Source organism: Plectropomus leopardus, chromosome 3 (genome assembly GCF_026936395.1).
Source record: "Plectropomus leopardus strain MGB_pleo_1.0 chromosome 3, ASM2693639v1, whole genome shotgun sequence".
Lineage (NCBI taxonomy): Eukaryota > Metazoa > Chordata > Actinopteri > Perciformes > Serranidae > Plectropomus > Plectropomus leopardus.
This window is the reverse complement of record NC_142178.1, coordinates 28277392-28291391: the sequence shown is the minus strand read 5'-3', so window position 1 is coordinate 28291391 and position 14000 is coordinate 28277392. Positions and strand designations below refer to the sequence as shown.

At 39.1% G+C, this 14000-nt stretch overlaps 1 protein-coding gene and 1 long non-coding RNA gene across 4 annotated transcripts in view; one reads left to right on the top strand and one right to left on the bottom strand.

Annotated features, from left to right (window-relative positions):
* Positions 1 to 7699: 7699 nt before the first annotated feature.
* LOC148190014 (uncharacterized) lies at positions 7700 to 13656 on the bottom strand. The gene is made up of 4 exons (XR_015776286.1): positions 13397 to 13656; positions 10892 to 10988; positions 9137 to 9245; positions 7700 to 7835 (listed from the first exon to the last, which is right to left on the bottom strand). It is a non-coding gene; the product is annotated as an uncharacterized LOC148190014 (long non-coding RNA).
* The window catches only part of ndst3 (N-deacetylase/N-sulfotransferase (heparan glucosaminyl) 3), a 111426-nt gene continuing 110529 nt past the window's right edge, over positions 13104 to 14000 (top strand). The window contains exon 1 of one of the 3 annotated variants that reach the window (XM_088075984.1): positions 13104 to 13192. The gene's annotated coding sequence lies outside the window, so the exon portion shown is untranslated. Of the gene's footprint in view, positions 13193 to 13848; positions 13978 to 14000 lie in introns of those variants that run through there. The other 2 variants (XM_088075986.1, XM_088075985.1) reach the window with 2 other exon arrangements.

Here is a 14000-nt window from a genome sequence, read left to right as displayed (position 1 = left end):
CTAGCAAGAGTTAGCTGCTGAAAAACTGGTCAGAAAACCAGGCCAGTCTGATTCACTGGTTAAAATGAAGGATCGGGGGCTCTGAGAGCGAGATGAGCTGCTTACACACTGCTTCATCAAAGGAGCAGCAGCAGAATTAAAAAAAACATGTAGCTTTTCTTCAGCCTTAGCATGTCAGTTATTTTATTGTTTAGTCTATAAAATGCCAGATAACATTAATTATCTGGCATTACTCACTACCAGTTTTCTAAGGTAACATCTTAAAAATGCAGTGACAGCTCAAAACACATAAAACATATACAATTAATGATAATGATATTAGGATTTATCTATTCTCAAAATTGTGGCCCATTAATTTTCACTTCATTGACTAATCAATTAACTAATTGCTTTGGTTCTAATATGTACTGTATTCTCTGTAGTCATCGTTTTCAAATTGTCCGTCATTCACATTTTCAAATCAAATCCCTTTTCTATAAAATAGTAATTTTGCTATTATATTCATGAGTTAAAAAAAATATAGGACTTTTTTTTCTGCACACAAAAGGCTTAATTTATCAAGATCCGTGTTAGTGAGCTCTGCTTTGCCATGATAATCCATCCACACGACAGGTGTGGCTTAAAAAATTATCTGTGACCACAAAAGGTATTTCTGTAGCACTAGTTATGTCAAATCCTAATAAATGTCTTCTTTCAAGGTAAAACTGAACATAGTCCTTTTTTTTGACCAGCCTAATGCACACCTGTGTAGTAATCATGCTATTTAATCAGCATCTCGATGTGCCACACACGTTAGGTGGATGGATTATTTTAGGCAAGGAGAAGTGCTCACTAACACAGGCTTAAACAAAATTGTGAATAACATTTGAGATATAAGGCAAAGAATCTTTTTTAACTAAAATAGTAACAAAAACAACATGTTGCATTTATATTTTTTATTCTGTGTACATTCTTCTTCCTCTTCTTCTTAATCCAACAGAATTACAACACATTCTGTCCCTCTCATACCTTCATTTCTTGTTATGATTTTCTCTGTCCTACAATCGACCAACTTTTCTTGACTCTATCTCTCTCCACCTCCCTCCCACATACTCTGTCACTACCCTTCTTTTTTTATACCTCTTTCTGCTTCTGTTCTCCTCTCTTCCTCACCTCCCGTCTCCTCCGCCTCTAACACCTCTTGTCATTATGGCTAACTCCTGCTATGACAAGCCACGGCTTGATCTATTTCTATCTCCTCTCAGACAAGTGTTACATATACACCAACTGTTCATGCGTGTGTCTGCGTGTGTGTGTGTATGTGTGTGTGTGTGTGTGTGTGTGTGTGTGTGTGTGTGTGTGTGTTCTAAGTACAGAGAGTTGGGGACATCTGTGTGCATGCACATTTACTGCATGTGTGTTTGACAGCTGTTTAGTTGATATTTGACAATCAGCACTAAGATTTACATTGCCAGCATGTGTGGTACATTGTCAAGGGTGACATGCGTCTTTGATGTGTCTAAAAATGGCAAGTTACCAGCAGAATGGTGTTTGATATGAAGACAACTATGGTGAAGTTGCTACCGGCGAACGAATGCACATTAAATCGCTATGAGGGCAGTGCAGCACAAGTATCAAATTAAAAAATTAAACTGGATTGTTAAGGTCATGTTTGCACTTCTGTATCTATTGCTAAGTTCTGACTCTTTCCATAAAGTGACAATGATAACACAAATCTCCAATGGTTAGAAATGATTAACTCCAGTGTTTAGCTCAAGACATGTTTATCCATATTTGTCTTCAACGTGGGCAGACACAGGTCAGCGGTGGCAGCTCTCCAATGGAGATATTTCCTCAGGTATTATAATGCTGTGTTGTTTATGTGACCTATAGTCTACAAGTTGCCATCCGAGCTGCTGGAAGCGTTCTGTGCCTACATGTATTCTTTAGTCCAAATTCAACAACAACCCTAATGAGTTTTGCCTTGACAAGCCTGCAACTTCTGTTTCAACAATGCAGCTGCTGTCCATCTAGAGAACAATTTGTACCAGGGAGAATGTTAGTATATGTTATAAAAGCAAGCAAAGAAAGTGAACTATGTAAACTGTTGTTAAGATTTAAAGCTGCTGTCAATTAATATTGTTATGTTACAGGGATACTGTGGATATACATACAATAGTTGTTTAATCGCAATAATACACTCGAGGGTGTACTTAAACGTCATTTGAGCACTTCAGTGATGCTTGTGGACCGCATCACTGTCATGCTCAAATGACGTTAAAGCACACCCTCTCGTGTAATATTGCTAAATTATAATATGTGGATTTCTGTTCTAAAAGCACTCATAAATGATAAGCAATTTTATTTTCATTAAGTTGCGTGATTATGGGGCACCCAGTAGCTCACCTGATAGAGTAGGTGCCCCATATACAAAGGCTATGTCCTTGCCTCAGCGGCCTCAAGCTCCAATTCCACCTATGGTCCTTTGCTGCATGTCATCCCCTCTCTCTACACCCTTCACGCCAACTGTCCTTTCAAATAAGGCTAAAAGCCCCAAAATATAAAAATACTTGATTATGTGTTATTTCTTATGTCCATTCTAATGGATTGAGAATTTGAACGTGATAAATTACCTTACAGCAAAATTTACAATAAATAACCTTTTATATAATTTATTTATTTCTAATGAATGCTTAAAAACACATTGTGTATAAATTTTGTATTGTATTTGTCATAACTACTAAGAATATTCTCTGTATCTCTGCTGTGTCTCTGGAAAACAGCATGTTCAAAACCTGCTAAGATGAATACTCTGTATACATAATCAATAGGACACATAATAATTTGATTGTATCATTAGAAAAAACAGATCCAATCAATAAAGGTTCTGTATTTGGGTGGAGTCAGATGACAGTAATCATAGATCTAGACATCCTTGAAAAGCTATGGTTGGAGGATCTGAACATGTTTGGCGTGTTTTTACCGTTATTTATGAATTTTTTCACATTTTGGGAGCCTCTATGTGTTTGATTATACCATGAACACATGACTGAAGACTTATTTTTCATTTGTGATCTGTGATATACTGACATTTCTTTCTCTCTAGCTTTTCCTTCAGGGCTTACATCTTTTTTGAAAATAGTTTATCATTTTAAACATGCGATCTGATCATGTCAAAAGCTGATCTGTCGTAAAAAATGTTAATCTCCAACGTGTTTTGCTTCTGAGAGATGATTCATACAATTATTTAATATCTGCTGTGTTTCTCAACTATTGGATTCTGCATTAGTAAAAGTTGAAAGGTAAAAAGCAGGAGAGTATAAAAGCAAACACAGAAAAGTGAAAAGTGATGACTGAAAGTGCTTAAAAAACTAAATAAATATTGTTTGGCATGAAGCAAACCATATATACTGGAACCAAGCCCATATCCAACTATATCCATCTCTGGTGTCCCCAAAACAACACACTGCTGATTGATCCTCATAAATCCTGGACAGGTACTATTTTTCTGGCAGCTCATTGAGGTCAACAAGTCTGCTGTGCGTTTATGTCTTTGGAGGCTATCACACTCTCTTATGTCTTGCTTTTCTCTCCATGGGGTCATCAAACACTTCACTGTAATCTCTCTGGAGACTTTGATGTTATTAGTGTGTGTATGTGTGTGAAAGTTAATGCAGGACCCCCTGTCTGCGCTGGCCAAAAGATAGCGTGGTTTTCCTTTTTGACCTCTCTTGTACCCTTCCCTCAGGGGCAAACGATCCAATCAGAGGATAAGCCTATTTCCAGACCCTCCCCCTGGGAGCGAGAAAGATCCAATCGGATAAGGGTTCATCTCAGATCAGAATCAACAGGGGAGGTGGATGAGGGACTGCACGGACACACAACCATCAAAGAATGATGGGAAAGGAACAGACAACCACACGAAAATAGCCACACAAAAACTACAACAAATAACCTAACAGATGTTGCTTGTAATGTAATGAGCGAATAAAGCGTTATTTTCTTCTCAACATGTTTACCTTGTCTTTGACATTTCCGATAAGGACAGAGTGGGCTCCTGTTTCGCTGCTTCTGACTGCGGCAGAACCCCTCTGTGATAATTCTCACTAAGTGGGATAGCAAACCCACTAAAATGACAGAAATACATGAAAACTCACCCTGATTAAAACAAACAAAAAATTCAATGCAGCAGTCTCATGCAAACAGGGCGAGGATGGTAAATATTGTGAGAGTGATGCTTTAATACACCCGGGCTTTGTGCCTTCTTATGCTGCATGTGCCCTTGGAACATTTATTTGTTTTTTCTTTAATATTCTCCCAACTTCCTTTGCCTTTTTGATTAGCGTCCCTCCTTCCCCATAAACATCCCTCATTACGTTCCTCTCACATGCAGCAGGTTGCACATACAGTTTTTGTGTGGGCTGTGGGCTAGTGTGTTTGTGTGCCTTGTGGTGCAATTGTCACCAATGTCACTTTCATCTAGGCGTGCTACTCCTCACTCTATCTAGCGCTTTGAAGATACAAAGAGACTTTAATTCCCTCTTTTGCTCACAGTGACACCCCAAATATGTACACACACACACCCAAACATTCAGCACTGACACTGAAAAGCTTCATTTGCATCCATATTTTAGCCCTACAGGAACAACTGTGATCTGTGAAGCATCTCCTTCTGTTTAATTGTTTGATTGCCCCGAGGATGTAATGATTACGCATGCTACAACATTCCTAAGTGATTGTCTTTGTGCACGTCAATATTTGTGTGGGTGAAAATAAGTGTACACAATGGGCTTATATGTGTTTGCGAGAGATTGAGAACTGTTGTTGTGGTCGACAGAGTCTAAGGAAATGTTGCTGTTGGGGTCTTTTACTTAGTTGCTCATATCGTAGCAGCTTTCTGTCAAAGAAAAGTACAGCTCCTAGAATTATTTCAGTAAGATGTGGGCGAAGTTGAGAATTTCTTTTGTTATGATACAGACGTTTTTGAATCTATATACTAATTTGATAAAAGTCTGGCAGCCATACACTGTGCGTTAGTGTGTATTTGCATGTCTGTGTGTGTTTTTCTGTATCGCTAAGGGCAACAAATGTCCTTTATCACTGTCAAAATGCCAAATAAGTTATCAACACCTCCCCTCCTGCTGCTGTGACAACTATGCCCCCCCACACACCACTCACACTCACACTCACTCACACACACACACACACACACACACACACACACACACACACACACACACACACACACACACACACGCACACACACACACACACACCATTCACAAGTCAGCAGGCAGACAGTATTACTCAGACACAGAAAACCTGCTGGAGTAACACTGTGTACATTTTTATTAAGGTGAAAGTGAAGAATTTGGCATTTGAATGAAATGCATAATTTGCTGTAAAATATATTTTGGAGTGTGTGTTTGTACACTTGCCTCCTATGTTTATGTGTGCACTGGACGCATTAATGCGTTTGGCATTTCTTCACCGTCAGTTAAAAACTCTTCTCCGGTATAAATGTAGATTTTCACCTCTGTGACACACAAACACACACTCAGCTGTATTGACTGCTGCCTTAACTTAGAAAGCCTGAGGCAGCTGAGTAGGATGGACTTCAAAAAATTCTCTCTGGCAATTTATAATGGCTACTGTGGACAGTGATACAATGAATTAATTAGCACTGCCAGATGAAATGGAACTGTCCTGAGATTAGAAAGATTAAATATAATAAAAAAAATAAGCAAAAAAGTGTTCTCAAAGACAATGAAAATCACTTAGAGGCATACTAAATCATATGCACACAATATAAGGCTGATTACAGTTTTGCTGTGTTAGGACACAGCGTTATGTATAAACCCAAGCACAGTAAAAGCTTTCCAATGCACTGCACCTCTGATGCACAATAAACTTACAAAGAAGAGAATTAATTGCTCAGCTGTATTCAAAGCGACTATCCAAGCAAGAGGCACAGAAAAAAAAAATTAGTCAGTCATCACAGTCTGAACGATGCACGAGTCAAGGGTACATCACAGGAGCTTTTTACATCCATCTACCAATCACTATGCCATTATAATACACAAAAGAGTATATCTACTTCCTCCTCTGTAACCCACCCATCTACCTGGATGTACACCCACCTCATCAACTAACACTACACTACCAAGAGGGCTGTATGTGGAGAGAAACAAGATGAGAAAACAAACCAAAAAATCTGCATTGAATTGGCAGGAAGAATGATAATTAACGTTACCTCTAAGCAACCAGTGGCCACAATGAACAGCTCATGAAAGTTTCATGAGAGTTATGATGCGTTCAAACTCATTTCAGTAAAAATGAGCACTACGCAAAAGTCAACTATAACATTATCATATTGTGTTCATTGTGATCTCATAAAATGTAGCTTTTAGAGAGAAATAAATAAGCTGAAGGAGAAATTTGTTGTTCTCACAGCAATATAAAATAGAGATTAGAGAGGTAATTATGGTAAAAAATAGCAAAAGCTTTTTGCTTTCTTTTTTTATAAGAGGTTTTTCATACAAAAAAGGTTACATTAAAGGTTGTTTCATAATAAAATGAAGGGCTTAATTACTTTAAAGCAGGTAGTTATTTTTTTATAGTGTTCGGGTTAGCTTGCCTATGGCACAAAACATGCTAGAACTGCCACTGACCTGCTACCTGTTGCTGGCTAGAGTTTTTCTCTTTTTGTACCAGTTTTATGTTATTGAAGCTTGCTTTTTGCTCCACCTATCCTGCCTGTGTGGTGTCTTGCAATTGAATACACTCATAAACACACACACACTGAAAATTTCAGTAATGGAGGGTCTTTACTGCATGGGAGGTAGTAAGAACAATAAAATATTTCACCCTTTCCATTTTGCCTGCTCAAACACATCCTCTCCTTGTTCAAACAATATGCACTCAGAGCCACTTCTCTGTCTATATATTAGGCAGTGTGCGTTTGTTCATAAATTCCACCGGTCCCAGTTGTATGGTCATTAAAATAAAGTAAACGCAATAATGTATGTAATGTGATAATGGAATATAAATAATGAAATAGGCAAAAGCAATGTTGTACTATTATAGCGGAAGATATTCTGACAACTAAATATGAGACAAGGAAAGAGTGAAAAGTGCTGCGACACAAAGCAGATTTATGTCTCCTCCACTGAATACATTATTTTCTATATTGTAAATGTAATCTCTGACTGCAGGCAACAACAGAAGATGCTTTTACTTATTTTTTTTGTCAGTTTAAGTCATGTTTGGATCAGCTGGAGCCATTACAAATCATTTAATGTTTTAGCTGTCTAATCTTAACCATACATTAAGTATAGTAAGTACAGTTTATTTGCCATAACCACAACATTACACTCACTTTACATCATTAGCATGCAGAGCAATTGTGAAGAAAAAAAATGACGGCAAAAAAAAGTAACAAAACACTAGGCCTCATTCGCTGGTATGTGTAAAAAATGTTTTTACTCTTCACGTAAAATACGTAAGCATGCAAAATAACCACCTGAAAGAAGATATGTGCGCACTGGCCATTTTTGTTCATACCTTTGTGCATTTGTTAGAGAATAAGAATCCTCCCAAACTGACAGGCGCATGCCTGCTATACTATACAGCATACTGCCACACCCCCATTTCTTTATATAAGGAATACACTTGCCAGGAGGTGTATCATGGAGAAAGAGGTAAAGTTGTTTCTACTCACATATTAAAGTGTCGGACCATCGGTGAGCATCTGTGAATGTCGGAAATGGCTGATAAGCCGGTCTCTGAAGATGCACCCTCTCCTGAAGGCACAGTTTGCCACATCTTCCAGCAAGGCCAGATATGCTTCCTAGCACCTGTTAGAGGTAAAGCAGAGCCTTTTATATACCCTGGATGCCTTTAGAAACAGTAATAAGAATTTCATGGCACTGGAATATAGTGGGGGTAGCCATCATTACAGGCGGATTCAACAAAAACAATGAAAACCAAAACTGTTGCATTTCAGCATTTTAACAGGAACATATTTTATTATTTTCATAATTTTAGAAAAAGCATTATGTCCTTTTAAAAGTAAATACCACACTAAAACTAAGTTTACATCAGCTATATTAATGGGAGCCATGCCATCAGATAATTGGTAATTGATAAGGCTAGAAAATATCTCGGGTGGTTCGGATGTGCGGGACAAAAATTCACAAAGCAGCGTTCAAACAAAGTCATTAATATCTTACAGAATTATTGCATGAAATCATTCGCTTTCACCTTCTCTTCCTCCACTATTTCTCCCTCTGAACACACACACGCACTTCTATGAGTGGCACTCGTCTCAGTCCCAACAGTCTGTGATGCATAAAGTTTGTGGTTTGCAGGTCAGGTTATTCATTAACACATATTTTTAGTAACCTACGTATCTTTTGTGTTATTCTATATTCACTTCTGATGCTACTAAATATGACAATATGTTTGGTGTTCATTTTCTGCAAAAGCAACTCCAGTTCAAAACAGGAGGTTTTGTTTTGTTTTTTTTTTTTATTTTAAACTTCCTGAGTGTTTATTGGTCTGGTGCAGCGCAGTGCATTCTGGTAATTGCAGGGTTTTTTTGCCTCTTGAGCAAAAGCATCGTTTTTCTGTTTTCTCCAGTGATGAAGCATCAATTTCAAAAGTATTTGCATTATGGTGTTTGTGCATCGTGTGATTTACAGTGCTGTGAAAACAAATTTCCCTATGGTACAATAAAGGCTATCTCTCTACTCCATAGACATCCTACTGTTATGAAAAAGCCACCATTCCAGCAGCGAAACACTTGTATAATGGTGATAGGGCGGGTAAGTGTTTATGTTTGTCTCATTCAAAAGAGGCCAATGTCACAGGTGATCACTGGTCATGGATTGCTTCCAGTTTGATGCCAAACTACATGCTGCTAAAACAAAGAATTAATTACACATGATTACCTATCACAAAATAATGATAAATCTTCAGCTTACTCTCTCTTTGTCCAATACTTGATACATTCTCTCTTTATCTCACTCTTTTATTAGACCATTCAGATGGTTGGTGATGAAAATGTAATTTAAACATTAATAACATCCAGACAAATAAAAATCCCGATCCTCCATGGAAAGTCATGTTCACCAAAGCAGAGCAGCATACAACTCACAGTTATTGGTAGTCAAAAAGAGGGTAGGTCTTGGAACCTGAATGGACAGCATGCGTTGACCCTGTCACATCAAGTGCAAATGCAGCTTTAACCCCTGTCAGTCTGCAGCCTGAAAGAGATGTAAAGATCTCTTTTACACTTGAGAAATTTTCTGCTGCACAGCGCAGGAGGATACTTTCAACATCGATACCTTTACATCTTCCTTGAACCCCACTGAGGATGAGATTACATTAAAGTGTCCACAGGGCAGATCTTATGTTACAGACATGTATTGCAAATTGTGCATAGACAAAGGTTCAAATCCAGCAGGCTACTGCAGTTTCATCTCATTAATATCAGCCCAGTGAAACTATCTATACTTTCCTTCCTCCTTTTGATGCTCTTTAAAATGCATATAGCCTGAATAATCCTCCACTGCTTTGACAAAAACAAGTAAAAGTAAATGATTTTTAAGAACCTGAAATGAACTTTGCATAGTTATCGATTAATAGATTAACTTCTTTTGACATTTTGTAGAACCCCCCCACCCCCAGCTTTGAGACTTATTGCTTCATTACGCCATTGTATTATTGAAAGCTCTCCATCAAGTTTTTAATATCTTCTTTCATCACAAATGTATGTGTTTGATGTGAGTCTTAATGAATTGGAATGAACTTCGTTATTCCAGTGATGCAAAATCAGTGTAATACTAGCCTGAATATTTAGCGGGCAAGTGAGCTGTGAAGATTTGGAGAAAAAAACTGTACACTCAAACACACATACACCTTTTTCCCCCCTCACATACACGCAGAGGGTCTCTGTCTCCCATACATGTATAATTACCAAGCATGTCCTCATAGCAGTGATTAATTCATACATGTCTTCGTTGTGTGTGTTTCTGGCACATACATTTGTTGAAATTCTTCGAATGCAAACGAGGCTCAGTGAGGGTTATTTTCCTCTTTTTATATTCATCAAAAGTGGTCTCACTTAGTTGTAAAACAAAAAGCAGCAACACATAAGTCCCATGTAGTGGTATGTAACAGCAAATGAGGCAAATTCATGATAATGGCCACAACAGCTGATAGCCAAAGTACATCTATGATTTAAATATATGGGTCAGATTGGGGCTCATTAGTGGTTCATAACCAAGTGCTTTAACTCTGTGGGGAATAGTAATAATAGAGTACATGTTTATGGATGAGATTCGCTGCATGTATGTAGCTGCAGAGTTGCATGGGCTTGTGTCCAACTGTTCTCACAAATATGACATTGGTAAATTAATGACGAAGCGATACAGCCGGGGTGGCAGCAGTGGTGGTAAATAAATTAGGCCTTACGAGCGAGCTTCCTTAGAGATTTCAGACTTCAGAAGGAAGGGAAGAAGAAAGGGATGGAGGCAGGGAGGAGCGATTGAGGAAGAGTAGAACGCGCCAAGATGAATGGCCAGACACAATTTTGCGATTTTCTCCTCCCTTTCTTCCTCTCTCCGTCTTTCTCCTTTGTCTCCTTTTTATTTCTGTCCCTTCTAGTTTTCCCTCACTTTCCGTCTTTCCCTTCTGCTTGTCACCCCCCTCTTCTAACTAAACGCTTTTCTGTCTGCCCCAGCCTGCACTTCGAGTCTGTCAGTTCTCCTTTGAGAAAGTGGGAGGTGAAAAGGGGGAGGGAGACAAAGATGGAAAGAGAGAACAAGAGAGGGAGATGGAAGATGATGGCTCTCAGAATGTAGATATTTCAATATTAATACGGGGTACAATTTCAATAATGGAATCCAACCTCGAATCTCTTCCTCTCTGCCTCTCTCTCAGGGAGCCTCGCTGTCAGGATGAGTTTTCACCAGGATGGGTTAAACTGGGGGCTAATCCATCTTGCTCTGCTGAGGACACACACAAACAACAATCTGACATCATGTAGCCTTGCGAACACTTGGAAATTCAGATGAAGATGCCTACAGCTTGGAAAAGTCAAGGCTCTTTCTCCTGTGAGAGCCGGTCCTGACTCTCTGCCAAAGGAATGAAAATCACGGTTGGGTTGTACTCATGCAGTCAAGGTGACTTACACCATCTGAAACACCTTGATGCACACACACACACACACACACACACACATACACCCTACAGTGTCTCTTCTGACTAGTTTCTGGATGGTCAGTGTATATGAAAAGTGGCTTGATGAGGCTGCTCTTCATTTACACCTCCTGCTCTCCATATCACTGCATGACAGAGTTCCTCTTTTTTTCCCCACTGATGTTTCATCCCAGTTTCTCCTCTCTTGACATTTTAATTCACAAGTGTCTAGTTTTTGGGCAGCTGTGCTATCTGCAGGTGCAAGCTGGCACTAATGGACTGGAGAGCCAGAGCTGATATAAAATAATAAGTTGTGTTGAAACTGTCATGCTGCTAACTCGTCCCCTGTATGAGCAGGTTGCACACTGGCCAAACACACTCCAGTTGCTGCAGGTATTTAATTTATTTCATCCTGCCGGCACTATAAATTTGCAGTTCTAGTTTAGAAGCTAATGTGGACTAATTGCATCTGTGTCATCATTTATTCCTACTTTTTATCTTTTGACCATTCAAGAAGAGCAATATCAAGACGAGTTTGCCCGTGTGTCCGCATCTACACAAACATGACATGTGCTGAGGACTAGGAACCGGAAACTCTGGTGTGGAAAGAGCCTTGGTAAGCAATATGCTATTTCAGGGTGATTTTAATCATGATGAAGCTCAAAAAAATAGAAAAAAAGAATTGGCCATACATTGTTTTAGTTCTCATATTTTATAAAGATATGATACTTTAAATTATAGATGTAGATGTAACGTTACTCTGCCAAACACACAGTGCTGTCAGAAAAAGAAGAATAAAAACATGAACGTGTTACATATATATATATATATATATATATATATATATATATATATATATAGTGTTAATAAAACTTTTTTTGACCCATAAGACCCTGCCCCAGCAACTCAGCCAGCAATAAAGCTTGTGTGTATGTGTGTGTGTGCATGTATCAGGTGCCCCAGGTATTAGGCATTTCTGTGGGCCAACCGGAAGGCTAACATCGCTCTGGTTCTCTTGTCAAAAAGCCCATGAGGTTTTTACTTTGGATTTTGGATCACTGCAGAAAATAAGCTCTGTGGCAAACAAACTTTTATGATACTAACACATTTTGTTCAGCAAGATAATCTTCACAAATAATTACCACTTTCAGGGTTTCTGAAGCCTAAATGTTGTCACCACAGATAAAATGCTAATGTTAGGCTGTAAATGAACTAAATTAAAGTTGTGTTGCCAACGCTATAAGGCTAAACAACCGTGTTTGGCATGATGCATTCTGTAGTCTCAATTAGCTACTTGTTAGTAACGGTCTTTTTTAAGACACAAAAGCTTCAAAGTTTGTGAGTGGGGTAGTTACTGATGTATTTTATGTCGTAAAACAAGACATGAAAGTCACAAAATACATTCAGTCCAAAGTCATTGAGCTCTTGTGGAATTTAGTATGTTAACTAACCAACAATTGGAGATTTTGGCACATTTTAGGATGCATACAGACAATATTCACATTTGTTAATTAAATAACCAGATGTAACACAACCATAGACTGTAAGATGGACGACATGACAGGTCCCCCAAAGTGAGGTTATTCAATCGCCCCTGGTGTCTGGCTGCAGTACAGGTCCTAAGACCCGCCCCTCCATGTTAGTGAATAGTCATAGGCTGAACTAAAAACTCAAAGTACACGCTAAATAAATATTTCCCAAAGATGGTTTCTGTCACTGAAGGTAGTTCTCATCACCCTGATGTTTGTGTAAGTGTTTGTTTTCGTGATAAATTCGGTTTTAATGAGTAATTAAATTATACAAAAGAGGACTTTTCCGCCATGATTGACAGCTGGGACAGCCAATCCGTGCGCTCATATTCAATGGCGCTGCTCACGATTGGTCGGACGGGCAGGAACTCCCCCACCGCGGATATCATTACTGCGCAGTTTCAAGGCTCCCAATGACATCACCCTCGCAAAATGGCAATTCGCATAGCCGGAATATTTAACCTCACTTCAGCAGAACGGGGGTAAGTGGGGGCGCGTCGTCCATCTTTATTTACAGTCTATGAACAGGACACATGTCCAAAGCGATTAAGCTAATGTGGAGTTTAGCATGCTAACGAGCTAACAATTAGACATTTGAGTTCATTTTAAGTTGCATACTGACATCATTCACATTTGTTTATGAAATAACCAAAATACATTCAGTCCAACTTCATCAATTCAGTTACCTTGATATTTGTAGCATGAGCTCCAGTCTCAGTTACCCCTGTGGCTTGGATGTATTATTGTGAAGTAGTATTTTAGTGAAGCTCACCGGCGCAGAAAGCAGAAAAAGCTATTTTTCCGGGTTTTAAAATGTGTAAAATACCCGGATTACTCGCCCATTCAACGGCAGCCGAATGTGGCCGAGCGCGGCCGAGTGCGGCCGAGCCGGTAATTTTCGCCGGCGGAGCAACCGACTTCCGGATTAGCTCCTGGCTAGCTTGAATGGCGGTCTAAAAAATTTGAACTTGCGGCACTTTTAGACTTTTCAAATGTTATCGAACCGGATGGTTTACATCGAGATGGGGATACAAGACGTTTCGCGGGAGTTTTGACGCTCACAAAAACCTATTTACTGATTCACAGACGTCTCTTTCCCGATGTTAGTCAATGGGTAAAGTCTTTCTGGGCCAGTGTCATCGAGTGACCGACCGAACGGTGAAATTCCACATTCGCCCACTACGTAAATTTCGCAGTAACGCCGCACTTCCTGGGGGCTTGGCTCTGTGGTCCAGAAAGGAAGTGGAGAATCCCAATGGATTTTAGAGTAGGTAGACTAGGGGGGATTGT